This window comes from Monodon monoceros, unplaced genomic scaffold, assembly GCF_005190385.1.
Source record: "Monodon monoceros isolate NGI ecotype Baffin Bay Population unplaced genomic scaffold, NGI_Narwhal_1 Super_Scaffold_9, whole genome shotgun sequence".
In the NCBI taxonomy this organism is placed as follows: Eukaryota; Metazoa; Chordata; class Mammalia; order Artiodactyla; family Monodontidae; genus Monodon; species Monodon monoceros.
The window spans coordinates 21,469,295-21,490,043 of NW_021703786.1; the positions used below are offsets into that span (position 1 = coordinate 21,469,295).

At 39.4% G+C, this 20,749-nt stretch overlaps 1 protein-coding gene across 3 annotated transcripts in view; it reads right to left on the reverse strand.

Moving 5' to 3' along the window:
• The window catches only part of KANSL1 (KAT8 regulatory NSL complex subunit 1), a 168,152-nt gene that overhangs the window by 140,914 nt on the left and 6,489 nt on the right, over positions 1 to 20,749 (reverse strand). The gene's annotated exons all lie outside the window — the stretch shown is intronic.

A 20,749-nucleotide genomic window follows, 5' to 3' on the forward strand; every position in this document is an offset into this window, starting at 1 on the left:
AAAAAAAAAAAAAAAAAAAAAAAAAAAGCGCACGTCCTCATTGCGCAGGCGCGGGCCAGGGCCCGCGTCGGGCCAGCCCGGGAAGGGACAGCCGGGAGCGAGAGGGGAAGAGATGGCCCACCAGCGCCAGGCCCGCTGGGAACTGTAGTTTTCGTTAAGAAGCACGCGTCTGGTTTTGGGTGTCACGGCTTGGCGGATCCACCAAAGCAGGCAAATGGCATTACACAATGAGTATTTATGCTTCCTGTCTCCACCAAAAGGAAGTTCACTGCTATGCTAAAAGTTTAACAAAGAACTCCACAGAGAAACCCAAATCTCCCGACAAAAAGCAAACTTCCACTTTCCTACCGGAGTTGGTTTAAAGTGGTGGCACTTTATCATTTCTCATGACCAGTTTGTCAGTACAGTATTTTATTCCTTTCCCAAAATAGGGCCTTAAAATAATGGAAGTTTTTCTAGGTTAAAAAAATTCAGCAATATAATGCGAAGTGTCACATTTACACAAATTATAATCCACTATCCTCTAAAACGAAAGAAAAGGTTGCCAAAAGATGAATTCAGTGCTTAGAGGTTTAAAAAAGGAACTCTGGTATTCATCAAAATATTACTTTAAATTACAGAACAACAACAAAAATGTTTCCAACAATTAAATCATCAAATGCAGCAGATGAGAAAGGTATGTATGCTCTACTACCAAAAAGGAAGATGAGAAACGCTCAATACTTTTTTGTGGCTTACCAAAACCAATATCCGGTGGTATGCGTCACTTCTGTTAGGCCAAAAAACAGCCCAACAGCTTGTCCTCCCACAAATTTTAACTCACTAGCTCCTACAGCATCTACACCTATATTTCCATTTGTACCCTTAAAATCACACTCTTAATCATAGTCATGGTTCTCAAATATCAAAAGAATGTCACAGGGTCAAATTACACAAGAATAAAAAAAAAATATGTATACATATTTGTATACACATCCAAAAGAGATCCTAGTCTTGGCTTTTTAAATTATAATCCTGGGGGGGGGGTTAGTTGATTGAAAAATGTATACACACATCTCCATATAAATAGTTATTCCACAAAATATAGCAGAAAGTGTTGAACACAATTCTAAAACCAACAGATGGCGAACTAGAGCCCTAATGTGAGGATTCTGAAATCCAAATGAGCAGAATGAAAATACCAAATAAGGCATAGCCCTTTGCAGTGTATACTTAAATATTATGTTCAAAGACACTCACCACAAAATAATTAATTTTACTACTGCTTCGATTCTTAAAACTCAAGTGTCAGATTTAATTAGGCCCCCAAATAACCAAGGTTATAAAATACATTCTTTTCAAATGATTAAGAAAGAGGTGGAAATGCTCATTTTTAAACATGCATTTTGGGTAAAAGTAAATCCCCACTTTCCCCTTTTCTCATTGCTTAGCCCAAGAGTAGGGAGTTCACAGTGTTTATGGCGCTTAAATCAATTTCTTTTACATTGTTATCTCGAATCAGATGTCTTTCTGCTCAGACACCAATTTTTCCAAATAAGGACACTCAAAGGTGAGCTACTACAGACACAAAAATCTTAGACAAATACATTTTCTTAAAATCTCCCCCCAAAACACAGTGGATGTCAAGGCTGATTACACACACACACACACACACACACACACACACACACACACGGGCTTCCCTGGTGGCGCAGTGGGAAGATCCCACATGCCGCTGAGCAACAAAGCCCGTGTGCCACAACTCCTGAGCCTGCACTCTAGAGCCCGCGTGCCACGACTGCTGAAGCTCGCATGCCACAACTACTGAAGCCCGTGCGCCTAGAGCCCATGCTCCGCAACAAGAGAAGCCACCGCAATGAGAAGCCCGCGCACTGCAACCGAGAGTAGGCCCCACTCGCCACAACTAGAGAAAGCCCACACACAGCAACAAAGACCCAATGAAGCCTAAATAAATAAATAAATTTATTTTTTTAAAAAAACGCATACTACTCATTTTCCAAATCATTCTTGGAATAGTCACTGTGACTGACTGTCCTCCGATATCCACTCTATCCTAGTAGATTAGTTTCAGCCCATTCTCTTTGCCAATGATTGGTTGGGAATGGGCATGAAATGTAATCCTGGCCAACGTGACACGAGTGGAAGCCCACTGGAAGGCCTCCAAGAGAGAAAAGATTCTTCAGTCCTAAAGATGAGATGAGGAAGAAACAGTCCCTTTTCAGGTAATGCTGAACATGACACTTCACACTGCTACAGTCACCTTACAGCAAGCCTGAAGATGCCACCAACATCAAAAAGGGCAGAATGGAGAACTAGCAAGTACCTTGGTCCTTGGTGACAGCATTAAATGATTATATCAAACAATCCTGACATCTGCAAGACTTCTGGACTTCCAGCTACATGAGACCAAGGTAACAACAAACACTTCTTTATTGTTTAAGCCAATTTGAATTAGGTTTCCTATACCTGAAGTCAAAAACATACTGATTATTTTCTCATATTTTAGAGTATTTGTATACTCTAAAATACTTTATGGATAATTTATATTGTCATATTTTATATAACCTATAGACCAGTCCTTTCCTCATATACACAACTCTGTACCCATTCATGTCTTTATCTATGTGTTCTTTCTGCCCTGAAAAAGAGGACCATCCCTCCTCACCACCAATCCTTGTTCATTCCTCTCCCCCAATCCACCTCTAATTTATTTTTCCTTCAAGAAAACAGTAATAAGAGAATTCCCTGGCAGTCCAGTGGTTAGTACTTGGCACTTTCACTGCCATGGGCCCGGGTTCAACCCCTGGTTGGGGAACTAAGATTCTGCAAGCCGGATAAATAATAGAATAGGAACGAAAGAAAAAGAAAACAGTAATAATAACAATAATGTGGATAATTGGTACTGTATTACCCTGCTCTTGTTTAAATGCTCTCTGCAATTCCTCTGAGGTTGTTTTCATATACCAATCTTGCCTCCTAAAGCCAGCCTCAAAGCTCTTAAAAGCAGGAACTATGATTATTCCAACTTTTCTGATTTATTACCCTGATCTATATAATAAACACACTCCAAAAAGGCACTCTTTAACTTCTTCACCATATATCGTCTAACAACCCAGAAATTCCTAATCAGAATATTCTAACACAAATTCAGTATTTCATATGTCCGAACCAATCTCAAAAGGACAAGGGATTATTCTATGTTGTACTTAAAAAAAAAAAAAAAAAAAGCAATTATTAAAGTAACTCAGGAGAGAAAGTCCTAAAGCCTAAACCATTTAGTTTCAAAAGGACAGGGACCCAGTTTTTGTTATTTGCCATTGCATCCCAGGGACCTAGTCCAGATATCACAGAAATGAACACATCAATCTATATAAGACAATATTAAAATTATATCATGGAAGAAACATTTTTAAACTGAAATTGGTGCATGCTCTCATGTTAATATTCAGCCAGCTAAATGTGAAGTAGAAAGCCAGGATAAACTGAACCAAAATTGGGAAATTTAAATAAAAGAATTTTGGATATTAGAAGGACTATGGAAGGCCATCTAATATAAACCTCCAGATTTTATTATCAGGAAAATGAAGCCAGGGCTTCCCTGGTGGCGCAGTGGTTGAGCATCTGCCTGCTAATGCAGGGGACACGGGTTTGAGCCCTGGTCTGGGAGGATCCCACATGCCGCGGAGCAACTGGGCCCGTGAGCCACAACTGCTGAGCCTGCGCGTCTGGAGCCTGTGCTCCGCAAAGAGAGGGGCTGCGATGGTGAGAGGCCCGCGCACCACGATGAAGAGTGGCCCCTGCTTGCCACAGCTAGAGAAAGCCCTCGCACAGAAACGAAGACCCAACACAGCAAAAATAAATTAATTAATTAATAAAAGTGAAGGCATTCCATTTGTTAAAAAAAAAAAAAAAAATGAAGCCAAGAGAAAATAGTTAGGAGACTGGCCAAAGCCAAAGCTGGAACACATGCTGGAATCCAGGTGTCAGTCTCCAATTCTCACTTTCCCCACTGTATCACCTGCCTTCCAGAGTTAGAGCCTCCCAACAGAAACATGCTACTCACCTGGAGAGTAAGAAGTGCAAACATGACAAAGGTATTAAACCTGAACAATACTACCAATTCAGTTTCACCAGTATCAAGATTTGGCCAAAGGTAAGTAAGAGAAAATTCTCACATTGATTACAATAAAGCACCTCACATTGTTTACAATAAAGCACAAAGATCAAGATTTTTTTCACTAAATGGAGGTCTCAACTAATTCACAATATCATATATTCTTATTCAGTCCAATAGCGAGAAACTTGCAGTAAGATTAAACAACTTAAGGCATTTGAAAAACTTTTCAATGACAAAGTATTATAAGAATGCATGGTATTCCTTAGTTTCAATCCCACCCAAAAACAAGATAATTTTCTTCCTCATACTAAAGATATATAGGCTCTGGAATTTAGAGAAAGGTACTATCTTACCATCTCACCATAGAAGTGATCCAATAACTCATTGAGAAGAAAAACTAATCTTTAGGCAGACTCATGATTTAACCGTGTTAGTACTGAGAACAGTAACTAAAGTTACAGATTAACCCTGAAAGCACTCCTCAATCTAGAAATAATTTATTTGGGGATATTTAAGAAGACAGTACTAAAATTCAACTGAATACAACTGTATCACTTAAAGAAACAAGTCAGGTTCTCCCAGGCCATCAGCTATGTTAAGACTTAACATCCAAGATTGATGGTTTTCTCCTCTGCAGTCCCAGATTTCAAAGTAGGTACACAAGCACTGACTTCTAATACACGCAGTTTAACCAGAACTTTACATGAATATTTTAATAAAGTTTCTCAAGGAGTTAAATTAAACAAACATACAAAAAACTACTGATTAAATAAACTGATTATTTAGGTGGATTTTAATAAATTCTAATGCTTTGAACTTTAGTATAGAACGTTTTAAAATTCTCCAATAATTAGAATTAACCGAAAAAGTTAATTGACCAAACATAACAGGAGTATTTTAATATACTGATTTTGCAGATAAGGCAATGTCAGATGAAAGGATCTGCATAAGACCTAAACACTGTATCAGATAATAAATGTCAGGAACATGCCCCAAATTTACCAAGAAACTGCCTGGCTTCTTTTCCAAATGATACGTAAAGGTAAACATGGAGAACTTCAAGGCAGCTGTGAGCACCCAAGTTGTGGAGGGCCTGATAGTCAGAAGGGGAAAAAATGTTCACAGAGAAAAGGAGGCAACAAGTGCACAAGGCAAAAGGCATTTTAAAAGAAATTTTTAAGTGAGTTGCTGAGTCCAAAGTTAAGATGCAACTTCTAAAATCTTGCTCCGATGGCATAGTGAACCTAGGGATTATGGAGATAGCACATCACACCTGTTCCCTCCAATAGAGAGGCACACCATTCTTGTAAAGGACATTACTTTTTAAATCCACTGATTCCTGGATTCCTGAACTGGGTTCTCATGTAGTGTGCAGCATACAGCTATGGACTAGGAAGTAACTGAAGCCGCTCAATAGACAGGAGACATCTTGCTGGAGTGTCGATTTAATCAAAGATTATAGTAAAATCAGATACACTTTGTTAAACACAAATATATTACAGAACAACATGCAAAATTCTCATTTTTTCAAGATAGAGAAGGAGTCTTCAGAGAAATGCTCTTTTTGTGACAAGCTGCTTTGGACAACCCCAGATCTTGACAGTACTTTAGGAGAAGCAATTGTAGATAAATATGCATGCCCAAAAACCCTGAACGTGTAGTCCCTTTATACAGATGATGAAACCTGAAAACACCTGATGTAAAAACTGTTGTGGGTACAATATTATAAATGAGACCATAAGCTACTGAGAGAACATGACTGGAATTCAGGAAATGCTAAAGCCCCTGTCTTATCTCTGTCACTCATTTACTACGAAATCATATATAATTTTCTTAACAGCAATCTTTTTTCATTTCTGAATTAGACTGAAAAAAATAATAGAACATAATATTCAGTATTTTCAGCCATATTCCAAATTCTCACAATCAAATTTAGAAACAAATTTATCTAACAAAATTGTCTCAAATGATCTAGCTCTAGCCTCAACTAATAGAACAACAGCAACAACAAATAGCCTGATGAAACTATATCTTTTACGGTATAAAGAAGAAAAAAATCCTTCTGTGTAGAGGAGGAGAAAACCTACTCACACGTCCTAGAATTTCTATGATGGCAATGTCAAAATGTGATCTTGCTGTTAACATTTAGGCTAGGGCATTGAATTTTTATAACATGACAACAGTAATATTTGTATTCCTGCCTTGAATGACTTTCTTTGATTTTTCAATAAAACTAGATATCCCCTTAAAGCCCTATCATTAATTCCCAATCATTCATAAACATTTACTGAGTGTCTACTGGATGCTAAACACTATAGTACCCCTGGAAAAAAATGCTAAGTCACCATCATAAACTACGTGGTAGCCAAAAAAAAAAAAAAAATCCTTTCTATCCACTGATATTTTAAACAGTAATTCAAAGCCAAGAAGTAGTAAGAGAACAATCAGCAAAATTTTAGTGCTTTATGCTTCCAATTCAACTCTCTTCTGGCCCTTTTGGGAAGCTTTTGTAGACCACCCTAAGAATGCTAAAATTAGGTGTTATTTATGGCATAACTAGAATGAGGTAACAAAACAAGTACCTCAAAAATAAAACTAAGAGAAGAGGTTAAGGGAACCAAGTAGGAGACAAGGATCTCAAGTGCCAGACTTGGTACCTCTACCCTGAATGCCTCAAGATAGGGAAAAGGTCAAGAAAAGGAAAATTTGTGACCTAGTCCAATTGTATTTAATTCTACATCTTTCTTTTTTTTTTTAATTTTATTTATTTATTTATTTTGGCTGCATTGTGTCTTCGTTGCTGCACACAGGCTTTCTCTAGTTGTGGCAAGCGGGAGCTACTCTTTGTTGCAGTGCACAGGCTTCTCATTGAGGTGGCTTCTCTTGTTGCAGAGCACGGGCTCTAGAAAGTGTGGGCTTCAGCAGCTGTGGCACATGGGCCCAGTAGTTGTGGCACACGGGCTTAGTTGCTCCGCGGCATGTGGGATCTCCCCGGACCAGGGCTCGAACCCATGTCCCCTGCATTGGCAGGCAGATTCTTAACCACTGCACCACCAGGGAAGCCGTACATCTTTCTTTCATTCTCAAATATTTGCTCTTGCCCCGTGGGAAGGCTTCTAGATTTCTTGTGATTGCCACAAATTTAATAACTCATAATTTCTTAAACATTAGTTGTATTAACTATTATCTTCATTCAGTAATTAGGCAATTAGAATTTAATATTGCTAAATGAATGTCCAAAATTAAACCAAAATTATTTCAAGATGAAGTGAGAATACATCTCAACTCATTTGATAAAGCTGTTATTACTCAGACACCAAAACCAGACAAAGACAGCACAAGAAAACTACAGACCAATATCGTTTATGGATATAGATGTAAAAAATCCTCAACAAAACACCAGCAAGTGAATCCATCAACATAAGAAGGATTGTACACCTTTGCTAAGTGTGATTAATTCAAGGAATTCAAGGTTGGTTTAATATCTGAAAGTCAATTAATGTAATACATCACATTAATAAGGAATAAAAACCACATGATCGGGCTCCCCTGGTGGCGCAGTGGTTGAGAGTTCGCCTGCCGATGCAGGGGACAAGGGTTTGTGTCCCAGTCCGGGAAGATCCCACATGCCACAGAGCGGCGGGGTCCGTGAGCCATGGCCACTGAGCCTGCGCATCCGGAGCCTATGCTCCGCAACGGGAGAGACCACAACAGTGAGAGGCCCACATACTGCGCAAAAAAAACCCAAAAAATAACAAAACACATGATCATCTCAATTGATACAAAAAAAGCATTTGACAAAATCCAATACCCTTTCATGATAAAAACACACAGGAATTGAAGGAAACTTTCTTAACCTGAGAAAAGGCATCTATGAAAAACCCACAACTAACATCATACTTAATGGAGAAAGACTGAATACTTTCTCCTTAAAACCAGGAACAAAACAAGGATGTCTGCTCTCAACACTCCTATTCAGCATTGTACTTGAGGGCTTCCCTGGTGGCACAGTGGTTAAGAATCTGCCTGTCAATGCAGGAGACACGGGTTTGAGCCCTGGTCTGGGAAGATCCCACATGCTACAAAGGAACTAAGCCCATGCTCCACAACTACTGAGCCTGTGCTGTAGAGGCTGCAAGCCACAACTACTGAGCCCGTGTGCCACAACTATGGAAGCCCGTGCGCCTAGAGCCCATGCTCTGCAGCAAGAGAAGCCACTGCAATGAGAAGCCCACACACTGCAACAAAGAGTAGCCCCCACTCTCTGCAACTAGAGAAAAGCCCACTGAAGACCCAATGCAGCCAAACATAAATGAATAAATAAAATTTTTAAAGAAATACTGTACTAGAGATTCTAGCCAGGACAATTCAGCAAAAAAAAAAAAAAAAAAGAAATTAAAAGCTTTCAGGTTACAAAGGAACAAGTAAAACTACTACAATTTGTACATGACATAATCCTGTATATAAAAAATCCTAAGGAACCCACAAATAAACTATTAGAGCTAATAAACATATCCATCAATGTTACAGAATTCAAGATCACTATACAAATAAATACCAATTGTATTTTGATACAATAGCAACAAACAATCTGAAATGAAATTAAGAAAACTCCATTTATAATAGCATCAAAAAGAATAAAATACTTAGAAATAAATTTAACAAAGAAAATATAAACCTTATGATTTGAAAACTGCAAAAATTGTCACAAGAAGTTAAAGAAGTCCTAATTAAGTGGAAAGGCATCCCATGTTCATGGATCAGAAGATGTAACTTTGTTAAGATGGCAATACTTCCTAAATTGATCTACATATTAATTCAATTCCAGAATATCCAAAACAATCTTGAAAAGGAAGAGCAAAGTTGAAGGACTCACACTTCCTGATTTCAAAACTTAATTCAAGGCTATAGAAATCAAAACAGTGTGGTACTGGCATAAGGATAGACATATAAATCAATGGAATATAGTTTAAGAGTCCAGAAACAAACACTCACATTCACAGTCAATTGACTTTTGACAAGGGCGCCAAGACAATTCAATGGGAGGCAAGTGAGGTAGGAGTGGGGTTGGATAGTCTTTTCAGCAAAAGGTCCTGGGGCAACTGGATATTCACATGCAGTAGAATAAAGTTGGACCCCTATCTCACACCATACACAAAAATTAACTCAAAATGTATCATAGACTTAAATATAACAGTTAAAACCATAAAATTCCTAGAAGAAAACAAGAATAAATCTTCATTATCTTGGGTTACACAATGGTTTTTAGACATGGTACCAAAAGCACAAATGACAAGAAAAAATAAGTAGACTGAACTTCGTCAAAATTATAAAATTTTGTGCATTAAAGGACCCCATCAAGGGACTTTCCTGGTGGCGCAGTGGTTAAGAATCCCCCTGCTAATGCAGGGTACACAGGTTCAAGCCCTGGTCCAGGAAGATCCCACATGCCACAGAGCAGCTAAGCCCACAAGCCACAACTACTGAGCCTGCATGCCACAACTACTGAAGCCCACGAGCCTAGAGCCCCGTGCTCCACAACAAGAGAAGCCACCACGATGAGAAGTCTGTGCACCACAACAAAGAGTAGCCCCTGCTCGCCACAAGTAGAGAAAGCCCATGCACAGTAACAAAGACCCAACGCAACCAAAAATAAATAAATTAATGAATTTTAAAAAAAAAGGACCCCATCAAGAAAGTGAAAACAGCCCATGAAATGAGAGAAAATATTTAAAATTCATGTGTGACAAGGGACTTGTATCCAGAATATATAAAGAACTCTTAGGACTCAACAATAAAAAGACAATGGAGTTTAAAAATGGCAAATAATGTGACAGAAATAGACATTTCTCTGAAGACACACAAATGGCTAATAAGCATATGAAAAGAGCCCATCATCATTTGCTATCAGAAAAATGAATTCAAAACCGCAATGAAAAAGAAAAAACCACAATGAGATACCCCTTCACACCCACTAGCATGGCTATAATCAAAATGATAAACAATTACAAGTGTTGACAGGATGTGGAGAAACTGGAACCCTCACAATGGGGTATATCCATACAATGGAATATTACTCGGCCATAAAAGGAATGAAAAGCTGATATATGATACAATGCAGATGAACCTTGAAAACATGCTAAGTGAAAGAAGCTAGTCACAAAACAGCTCATACTGTATGATTCCATTTATATGAAATGTCCAGCAAGGACAAATCATAGAGACAGAAACTAGATTAGTGGCTGCCAGGGGCTAGGGGACAAAAGGAAATAGAGAGTGACTACTAATAGATATAGGGTTTCTTTTGGGGGTGTTGAAAATGTTCTAAAATTAGTTTGTGGTGATGGATGCACAACTCTGTGAATACACTAAAAAGAAATGGTATGTTTCAAACGGGTAAATTTTATGATATGTGAAATGAGTATCAGTAAAGCTGTAAAAAAAAAAGATGAAGCCAAAATAATACTTAATTTCTAAACTTCACTGTGCAAAAAAAATGTTAAACTACTTGTAAAAATATCAGAAGACAAGCCGTAATTCTGCAATTTATTTCCACTTGAGAGATTACCTCAGAGCACTAATATGCTTCCATGTTACACTTGCAACCTCATTGCCAGCAGTATATATAAGCAAAAGTTAGGTCCTCGTCAAACTCAAGTTATTCAACTTACTCAAGTAAATTATTCTAAATTACTTTATGTAAGAATGAAATGAGGAAGATACAACATGTCATAGATAAAATCAGTCATCTATAGGAATGATACAAACTAGGACATCAGTAAGCCAGTGAAGAGTTTAAAGAACACAAAATCCTATTCCTGGAAGAGTTATCTTCAGTGAGATAGGATTGGAATGTATTATTATTTTAAAAGCTTAAACAAAAGTAGCAATACTATACTCTGCCCAAAGAATATCATAACAGATGGTTGGCAAGGCTTCTGTAAAAGGGTAGTTCAAAGAGAAAAAACTTGGCTTTGTCATTCCCAGTTCTACCTGGAGTATAAAGAAAACTGCCCTGGTTCACAAATACAGGATCTGAGAGGAAAAGCATGTGCTGAACAGGAAAGAATATGCTGATCAGTCAACTCATTTCCGAGCCAGACTGATCATTTTATTTTTGCCCCTATAAATCAACAATTTATTTTTGTTTCATGGTCCAATCAATATAGATGTGATTAGCAGATGAAATATCCCCTAGCAATCAACAGATTGATGTGATTAATGCTAGACTGGCATTCAAGTTCTAGTTCTACCACCAAGCAGCGATGTGACTTAGGGCAAATGACTTCACTGCTCTCAGTTTCCTCATGTAGAAAACAAAACAGCCTGACTAACTTAAACCAAGGTTTCTTTTCAACTCTAAAGCTCAATGATTCAGAAACCTGAAAACTACAATAGTAACAATGATGTGTGGTTCAAGAATCTGTGTGTTCAACACTACAAAACTTCTTTGAAGGGAACTGATATAAAAATTTAAATAACACAATAAATGCTTTCTCAAAAAAAAAATAATTAGAACCTACTAAGACATACACATATAACAGAACTTGGTTCTAAATTATAATCAGAAACTGACATATGTGACTCACTAGTAATAGAGATAAGAAACACACTTAACCAATATTCTGTAAAGTCAGGAAAAACTAAAAATGTATTATATGGTTACCCAATTTTAGAAGGAAGATCTAGACTTTGGCTAGATAAAACTAAAGTTATGTTTAAAAGGCAAACGTGTAATACAAAGCATAGAGATGGACTTTAAAAATACTTGACTGTAAGAAAGCAAAAAAGTCAGATGCTCTAACAAAATGTTTAAATTTAAGTAGTGTGGGGGGAGCGGAGGAGAGTAGGGGCGGGGAGAGGAGAAGGAAAATAACTTTTCTCAAAATAGACAATAAAAATGAGGAAAAGCAATAAAATACCATAAATTATAGCAGATCAGGAGAACTAAGGCCTCTGTAGGCAAAACAACAATTAAAGCCTTGCAAGAGGGACTTCCCTGGTGGTCCAGTGGGTAAGACTCTGAGCTCCCAATGCAGGGGGCCCAGGTTTCAACCCCGGTCAGGGAACTAGATCCCGCATGCATGCTGCAACTACGAGTTTGCATGCTGCAACCAAAGAGTCCGTGCGCCACAACTAAAAGATCCCACAACTAAGACGCAGCGCAGCCTAAATAAAATAAATAAATAAATATTTTAAAAAATATAATAAATAAGGCTTCCCTGGTGGCGCAGTGGTGAGAATCTGCCTGCCAATGCAGGGGACACGGGTTCAAGCCCTGGTCTGGGAAGATGCCACATGCCGCGGAGCAACTGGGCCCGTAAGCCACAACTACTGAGCCTGCGCGTCTGGAGCCTGTGCTCCGCAACAAGAGAGGCCGAGATAGTGAGAGGCCCACGCACCACGATGAAGAGGGGCCCCCGCTTGCCACAACTAGAGAAAGCCCTCGCACAGAAACGAAGACCCAACACAGCCATAAATTAATTAATTAATTAATTAATTAAATATATATATATATATATATATATATATATGATAAATAAATAAACCTTGCAAGAAAATGCAAAGCCACAGAGAGGTGGTTTAAATATATAAAAAGCCAGATGTTGAATAAAGACTGGATGGAGCACTTGATAAACAGGGTATAAACAGTGATTAAGAGCAAGACAACTGACAGGCCTAACTGTAATTTGCTTCAATACTTACTGAAGAAGATATGAGGAAGAAATCTATTTCTACTTGAAAGCATATGAATCACTGACAGTGAATCAAATTCATCATTAAACAAACAAGATGCTTCCAAACTAATATATCAGATGCTAGGTAGTCATGAAGTCCCAAAGTACTCGCATTTTAGAAGAATTTATTTATAAAATTATAAAATTGCAAGGAAGAACCTACTGACAGTCATCTGAGAGAAGTGACCTCCAATAAGACATAAGAGGACGGAATCCAGATCTCTTTCCTTTATCAACAACATTTACCCAGCCCCTTGCTCAACTCCTGGCATATTTTGGCACTCAATAAATATTTGCTGAACAAAAATGAACAAAAACATGCCATCAATATAACTTCCATCTATTCAAGAGAAAGGCTCTGGCTGTGAGCTTCAAATCGGTCAAACTGGCAAGCCTCTACTAGAGGATGAGATCAGAAGACATATCAGCATAAATAACCTTCTGAGGAAAAGACAAACATGGCTTCTAAAAGAAGAAATCACACCACACCAGTCTACCCAAATTCTCTGAGGAGAAAGTATATAACTTATTTAGGCTTTTATAAAAGTCTTGATAAGAGTCTAAATAAAAGGTTATTTTTAAAAAGCCTGAGTGGCCACAGAGTTGAGACTCCTTCCCGTGGATGGGGTGTGGTTTATGAGGCTGACACACCGTGTACTGCGCAAAGGGGGCAGGTTTACACAGGACATGACGCATAGAAAACTATGGGTGGACGGACGCTGAGGTACTTCCCCGGGAAGTATAAGCAGACGACTGATCTTAGGCAATGTTTTAGAAATGCTATATTTAACATTTTCATAAATTATATGAAAGGTATACAGAGAATTCCCCATCTTGCAGATGGAATGATGAGCTTCCTGACAGTGAAATATTGCACTAAGTTGGAAAAATAAGGGAACTGAGAGGTGGAAAAAAATTTTAAGTATATCAAATGAGAAACATTTGCAAAAACTAGGATGTATTTTCAGTTTAGAGAATACTCTGCAAGCATGAAAGGTATCTAAATACCTGCAGGGCTGTCCAGCCGAAGAGAAACTAGAGCCGCTCCAGGCAGTTCCCGTGTAGACAAAATTAGGCCCAAAGTGGAAACTGCAGAGGGGCACATTTCAACTAACATAAGGTCAAGCTTTCTAAGCACCAGACCAGACTTAAATGAAAGGGTGATTCTTACTCTGAATTATCTCTAAGAGCCCGCTGAGATACAAGCGCCTAAAGTACTGCAGGCACGAAAACAGCAGGTATTAACAGCATGCAGCATGGAAAAATGAAAAGTAAAGCATTTACAGGAAAAAAAATCTAAGTTGTACCTAAAGGATGCATGCCTTTGAGTTAAAAAAGAAATTTTTGAATAATTACAGAATGTTACCTAAAGACAATGTGATTTTTGTATGCAAAGCGGGGAGGGATTGCAAATTCTACTGCCAACAAGGAAAAGACTGTGAACAGAACATATTTTCCTATCCTTCTAACAAATCATAATTTTAGCTATATCTGAAATGCAGTTATGATTGGTTACCATAAATCCAGAAAGGCAAAGCAATGCTGACAAAGATCCAGAGAAGTATACGTAAATGGAACAACTAAGAGGCTGAAGGAGATGTCACTGGAGATTACATTTTAAAATCAATCATCTTCAACTGAGAAACATGAAAGCCAAGGGGCACTATGATCAAAATCAGAAAATGTATCAATATGGTAAATACTAATTTATTCACCAAATCTTGGTACAATACCTTAAGCTTTTAAACTTGAAAAGGTAGATCTTTTTTTCCACAAAAGATAAAAAGAAAGTTGTAGAACGTGTTATCACCAAGCAGTATTTAGGGTTAAGAAAACTCAAGAAGTATACAAATTTATGTATATTAAGTCCATTCTGGGCTCCTACAGGATAGAAGTGACATCTGAGGTGAGGCCTTAAGTTTCTGAGGTTAACAGCTTATAAGATAATTGCCTGACATCAAAACATTCCTTGGTGCCAACTGAGACATGACAATTGGCTGACAGCCCCCTAACAGACTCAGTAAGGCTTGCTGGTATAGTTCTTTTTATTTTTATTATAATTTTAAAAATATTTTTATTTTTCTTTATTTTTGGCTGCATTGGGTCTTTGTTGCTGCGCGCAGGTTTTCTCTAGTTGCGGGGAGCAGTGGTTTCTCTTGTTGCAGAGCACGGGCTCTAGGCTCGCGGGCTCAATAGTTGTGGCTCGCAGGCTCTAGAGCACTGGTCAGTAGTTATGGCGCATGGGCTTAGTTGCTCCGCGGCATATGGGATCCTCCTGGACCAGGGCTCGAACCCATGTCCCCTGCATTGGCAGGCGGATTCTTAACCACTGCGCCACCAGGGAAGCCCTATAGTTCTTTTTAGTCCTTTATTTATGTATGTACAGTTCACCCTTGAACAACACAGGTTTGAACTGGTCCACTTATACTCAGATTTTTTCCAATCAATACATACTACGCAATGCTCAATTGAATCCCTGGATGTGGAACTGCAGATACAAAGGGCCTACTGTAAAGTTATATGTGGATTTTCTACTGCACAGAGGTCAGCGCCCCTAATTCTTGCATTGTTCCATGTGTGTTTTATATATGTGTGTGTGTGTGTGTGTGTGTGTGTGTGTGTACCTTCTTTATCTTTTATATATTTAGAATCCTTATATATCTCTATATCCTGAATTTTTCATTTATCATATACTCAACATTCTAAGACATTAAAAGTTCTTTAAAAATAGTTTTATGGGCTTCCCTGGTGGCGCAGTGGTTAAGAGTCCGCCTGCCGATGCAGGGGACAAGGGTTTGTGCCCCGGTCTGGGAGGATCCCACATGCCGCGGAGCGGCTGGGCCCGTGAGCCATGGCTGCTGAGCCTGCGCGTCCGGAGCCCGTGCTCCGCAACGGGAGAGGCCACAACAGTGAGAGGCCCGCGTACCGCAAAAAAAAAAAAAAAAAGTTTTATAGCTGTATAATAATTCACCCTTAAATACTCCATAATTTACCCATTAATCTCACTGCTCATTCAAGTTTATTCCCAATTCTCACTTGTATAAATAATGCTACAATGAATATCTTTGTTCACAAATCTTTCTATATATCTCTATATTTTCCCCCTTAAGATAAATTCCTAGAAGTGGAATCACTTAGTTAAAAGACAGTTTAAGGTTTTTTGATATATGTTGCCAAAATACCTTCCAGAAAAATTGGGCCCAATGCACACTTCCACTAGCAGTTTTAGAGACTGCCCCCTCGCTACCTTTGACCATACAGTTCAATTGCCAATTTGATAGGTTAAAAAAAAGTAGTATATCATTTTAATCTGAATTCCTTTGATTACTTATCAGAATAAAAATGTTTCTTATATGCTTCTTGGTCATTTGTGTTTCTTCTTTGTGAACTCTGATCATGACCTTTGTCAGTAAGGCATTTTTACTTTCTTTGGGCCTTGACAAACTGAAAACCAGCTGAGATGGAGTCACATATCAGTGACTTCGGCTCCCCCTGCTGGCCAAAAAATTACTACCATGGTCAAGACCTAGATTAAAGTACCACGTAGACTACACTTAAAAGCTTGCCATTTTCTGGGCTGTTGCTACGAACGCAATTTATACACGGTGATAAAAGATAAAACATTATGTGTCTAAACCCATATTTAACAGAGCTGTGATGGGAAAGGAGAAAGGGGACACCTGATCACTAATGTTTAATGATTAGTGTCACAAAAAATGTTTAAATTATAATCAGTTCACTGCCAAATTACTACCTGGATGGAACATTACAAGCATAAAATTCATTTCTCTATATTTTTATTACTGTTATTTTTTTTTATGGCCGCACCACGTGGGTACTTTCAGTATCTTAGTTCCCTGACCAGGGATTGAACCCAGGGCCACAGCAATGAAAGTGCCCAAGTCCTAACCACTGGACCACCAGGGAAGTCCCTATACTTTATTCCAACAATGTAAAAACATTCTAGTTGCCAGATGACCCTGGCTGTCAGCACACTGGTTCTCTTTTTTAAAAGCAAAAATAAGACAACAAAAACACCTATGCACCCTTCATCATTCAATGAACGATTTAAAAACAAAACCCTCTTTGTAACCCTTATTCCAAAGCTACAAAGCTGCTCACACTAAACAGATTGGGTCCTATAGTTCCAAAGGGTAAGGCCAGGATTGGCGAATGGATGTAACTAACTCAGCTTTCCCACTGATACCCTCTTAAAGATGCACTTCACAGGTTGGGCAGTGCAGTGCTCAGACCATTCATTCATTCAACACACATTTACTACATGTCATCACTTTGCAAGCAGTGATGATGAAAGACAGGACACAGCCCCTACTCTCAAAGAACTTGGAGACTAGCTGCGTGGAGAAGCAAACCTGCAATCACTGTACAACAGAAGTGCTAGGGATGCACACACAAAGGCAAAGCCTGGGTACGTAGGAAGCTCTCCACGTTAGTTACTGCTGTTACTACACCTCACTGTTATTAAAGAACTAGGAAAAGTATGTTTCTAGAACAGGACAGGAGGTCACTTTAAACAGTGGCAACTGCTTGTGTGAAGGCCCAGGGGCAAAGGAGCAACAAGGTGTACAGAAGGAACTACAAACAGCAGCTTAACGCTGCTGAGCGCAGACAGCTCAGGAAGGAGCAGAGGAAGTGATCTGGGCCAAGGGCCTGTGTGCTTGGCAAGTGTTTGAACTTCACCTCGAAAGCCAGGTAAGCCATGGGGAGGAAACATATGGTCATATGAGGAGACCATTTAGCGCTGGGAAAAACACATTTGCAGATCATCAGTATATGGATGTGGGACTCATACAGCGTGAGACACAAACTTATCTAAGATGTTACTCAGGAACTACATAGGCTGGGAGGAGAGAAGGCCAAGGCAAGGCAAACACTGACTGAAAGAGAAAAAATGTCTGCAAAGAAAACTGAGAAAGAACAGCCAGAGATGACAACGATGCCGGAAAGAGCCAGCACTCAGATCATCTGTACTGTACTGTGTGCCAGGCACTCATCTATATGCTTTTCATGTATTAATTCATTTCCTCCTCACGACAGTCCTGTAATGTTAAGTGCCATTATTTTTAATATTATTTTTCTCATTTTTCAGGTGAGGTAACTGAGGCACAGAGAGGCACACAGTAAGTGCAGAGCTGAAATCTGAATCTAGGAGACTCACTGCAGAGTCCATGTTCTGTATCACAACTCTACAGTGCCTTTCAGAAATGACGACAGGAAGCCAGGAGGGACCACTATCACCACAGCCAGGGAGAACGGTCCACGGCGTCAAAGACCACAAGGAGGCCTCAGAAGATAAGTGCAGAAAGGGATGACTCTGTAAGGGCAGGTACAGTGGAACACATAGGAAGAAGCTACACAAATACTTCATTGGCAAAGGGACCAGTGGTCGCAGTTCAAGGGTTTTGCGTTCGTAAAGTGAGAGACTTGAGTGTGTTTATACACTGAGGGACAAGAGCCAACAGGGAATGGGAGGGTGAAAATGGGTTGGGAAAAGGTACAAATGACAGCCAGAGGTCCCTACATGGAGGAAGAAAACAGCTCAAGAGACCAGAGAGGTGGCCTAGTATAAGAAGAAACAAATACAGGGACAGTGTTGGGCCCAAGAAGAGTCCCTTCCCTGACAGGCTCTGTGCTCTATGACCGAAGAGGCAAAGTCACTGGGGGAAAGAGGTTTTCTTTGTAAGCAAGGCAGATGTTCCACTTCTGAAGAAGCCCCCACAGTCAGATGCTTTTAAAGGAACTTCCCTGGTGGCACAGTAGATAAGACTCTGCGCTCCCAATGCAGGGGGGGGCCCAGGTTCGATCCCTGGTCAGGGAACTAGATCCCACGTGCATGCCACAACTAAGGAGCCCGTGTGCCACAAACAAGGAGCTGGCAAGCCACAACTAAGGAACCCACAAGCCGCAACTAAGGAACCCACAAGCTGCAACTAAGGAGCCCGCCTGCCGTACCTAAGGAGCCCGCCTGCAGCAGCTAAGACCCGGTGCAACCAAATAAATAATTTTTTTTAAGATGCTTTTAGAATTGTAACATTAATTTATATTCTTTATTTCATTCTTTTACTCCTGTTTTCACTCTTATCTAGCTGTCTCATTAAATTATGATCTAGGTTGCAAACATTTCACAAGATGATTTCTAAGCAAGAAAAAAATCTAGCAAAAACTAAATCACTAGACTGTTCAGAATAGAAAGATAATTTTTTTAAAAGATAATATTTTTCCATTTCTTCAAGTCAAGTACGTGAATATACTCTCTGAGCTTCCAGAACTTACTATGGCTACTCCCACTGTCCTCTGGAGCAAACCAGACAACAATGCCCAGAGCTGCTCGCCCGCTCATGGCTTGACTTCTCTCCCCAGCTCTGCCTCAGCCTGGTCAGCACTCTCTCTGGCCTAGTCAAATGGCCTCTCGGCCCACAGTCCAAACAGTTATCCAATATCATGAACTCCTTCACTTCAGGATAGGGAGACAGGAGGAGGAATTTGGGAACTAGCCTCTGATGACAACTAACAAAGCAATTTCATAACACATATTTATCTAAAGCAGTCCCAGACCACTGTAAAAATCGGATGAAAGCAATGGACCCTTCCTCTCCATAACATGCACACAGGCAAAACCACATCATTTTGCATCAGACTGTCAAAAAGCTGTCATCTTCACGTTATCTTATCCATAGAAAAGTCCCTCCAGCCATCGTTAAAGATCTATTTACTCTTCGTTGGCAAATAGTTTATATAAGCTTAGTTTGCTGATATCCTAACCTACCACAGAAAGAAGGCATTAAAATAGAGGGGAGAGTTTCTGGAGGCTGGAACAAGGCCAGTAACAGCCAGATACTAAGGTAGGAGATCAGGAAAGTAGATAATCACAGACTAAAGAAAATGAAGACTCGCCCGAGAGTATGTAATACGTGCACGCTACTCCATGAACACAGTTTATTTTACGGCCTCCAAAGGCACACTACACTTCAGCGCAGTACAATAAGTGGTGGGCATAGTGTAGAGCTTCCGTAATTTTGAATTATTACTAAAAAATGAAATTTTGTTCAGAGCACTTTTTTTTTTTTTTAATTTGGCCGCGTGGCTTGTGGGATCTTAGTTCCCCAACCAGGGATCGAACCCAGGCCCTCTGCAGTGACAACGAGGAATCCTAACCACTGGACCACCAGGGAACTCCCCAGAGTGCTTTCTTAAAGAGGCAGAAAAGCATGTAATACCTTTTAGAAAAATTTTCACCTAAGTAAACTTTTGAAGTTGTAACACTAGTTTCAGGAGAGGAAACCATCAAACAAAGGTACATACAGGCCAGTTGAGAAAGGTAAGATTTTAAAACAAAACAGAAAGGTCAGCAGCAGCCAGATTATCAGGAGTCTATAAGCTCCATCAAAAAGGTTGAACTTTACCCTAAAGGCAAATAGGAGGGGAATGGAGGCAGAGGGCAGGCCAAATCAGTCAGGCCACAGAAGGAACTTCCTCAAGGTCCTGCTATTTCTTGAATGACCCATACTGTCAACCCCCCAAAGAAGCTAAATGCTGGAGTATAACCATGCCGGCTTCTTCAAGTATGGCATCTAATTGAACATAAAACATCTCTTTATTCACACAGAGAAGGTGTTAATTCCACATTACTGAGTATCCTTAGCTCCCAAACCCCTCGAGAGAGATACCTGGGCTTAATTCTTACACAGTAAGGAAATCCCAAGGTTTCATCAATTTCCACAAAGGATGAGACATGGAGAACAGACTGTAATCTTGACCCTAATTTTTCAAATCAGAATTTTACTGATAGCTAAAAGAAAAAGAATATTACCACCTTCTAAAGTTTCAATTTTATATAAATCTAAAGCTTCAATAACAAAATCTATATATTAAA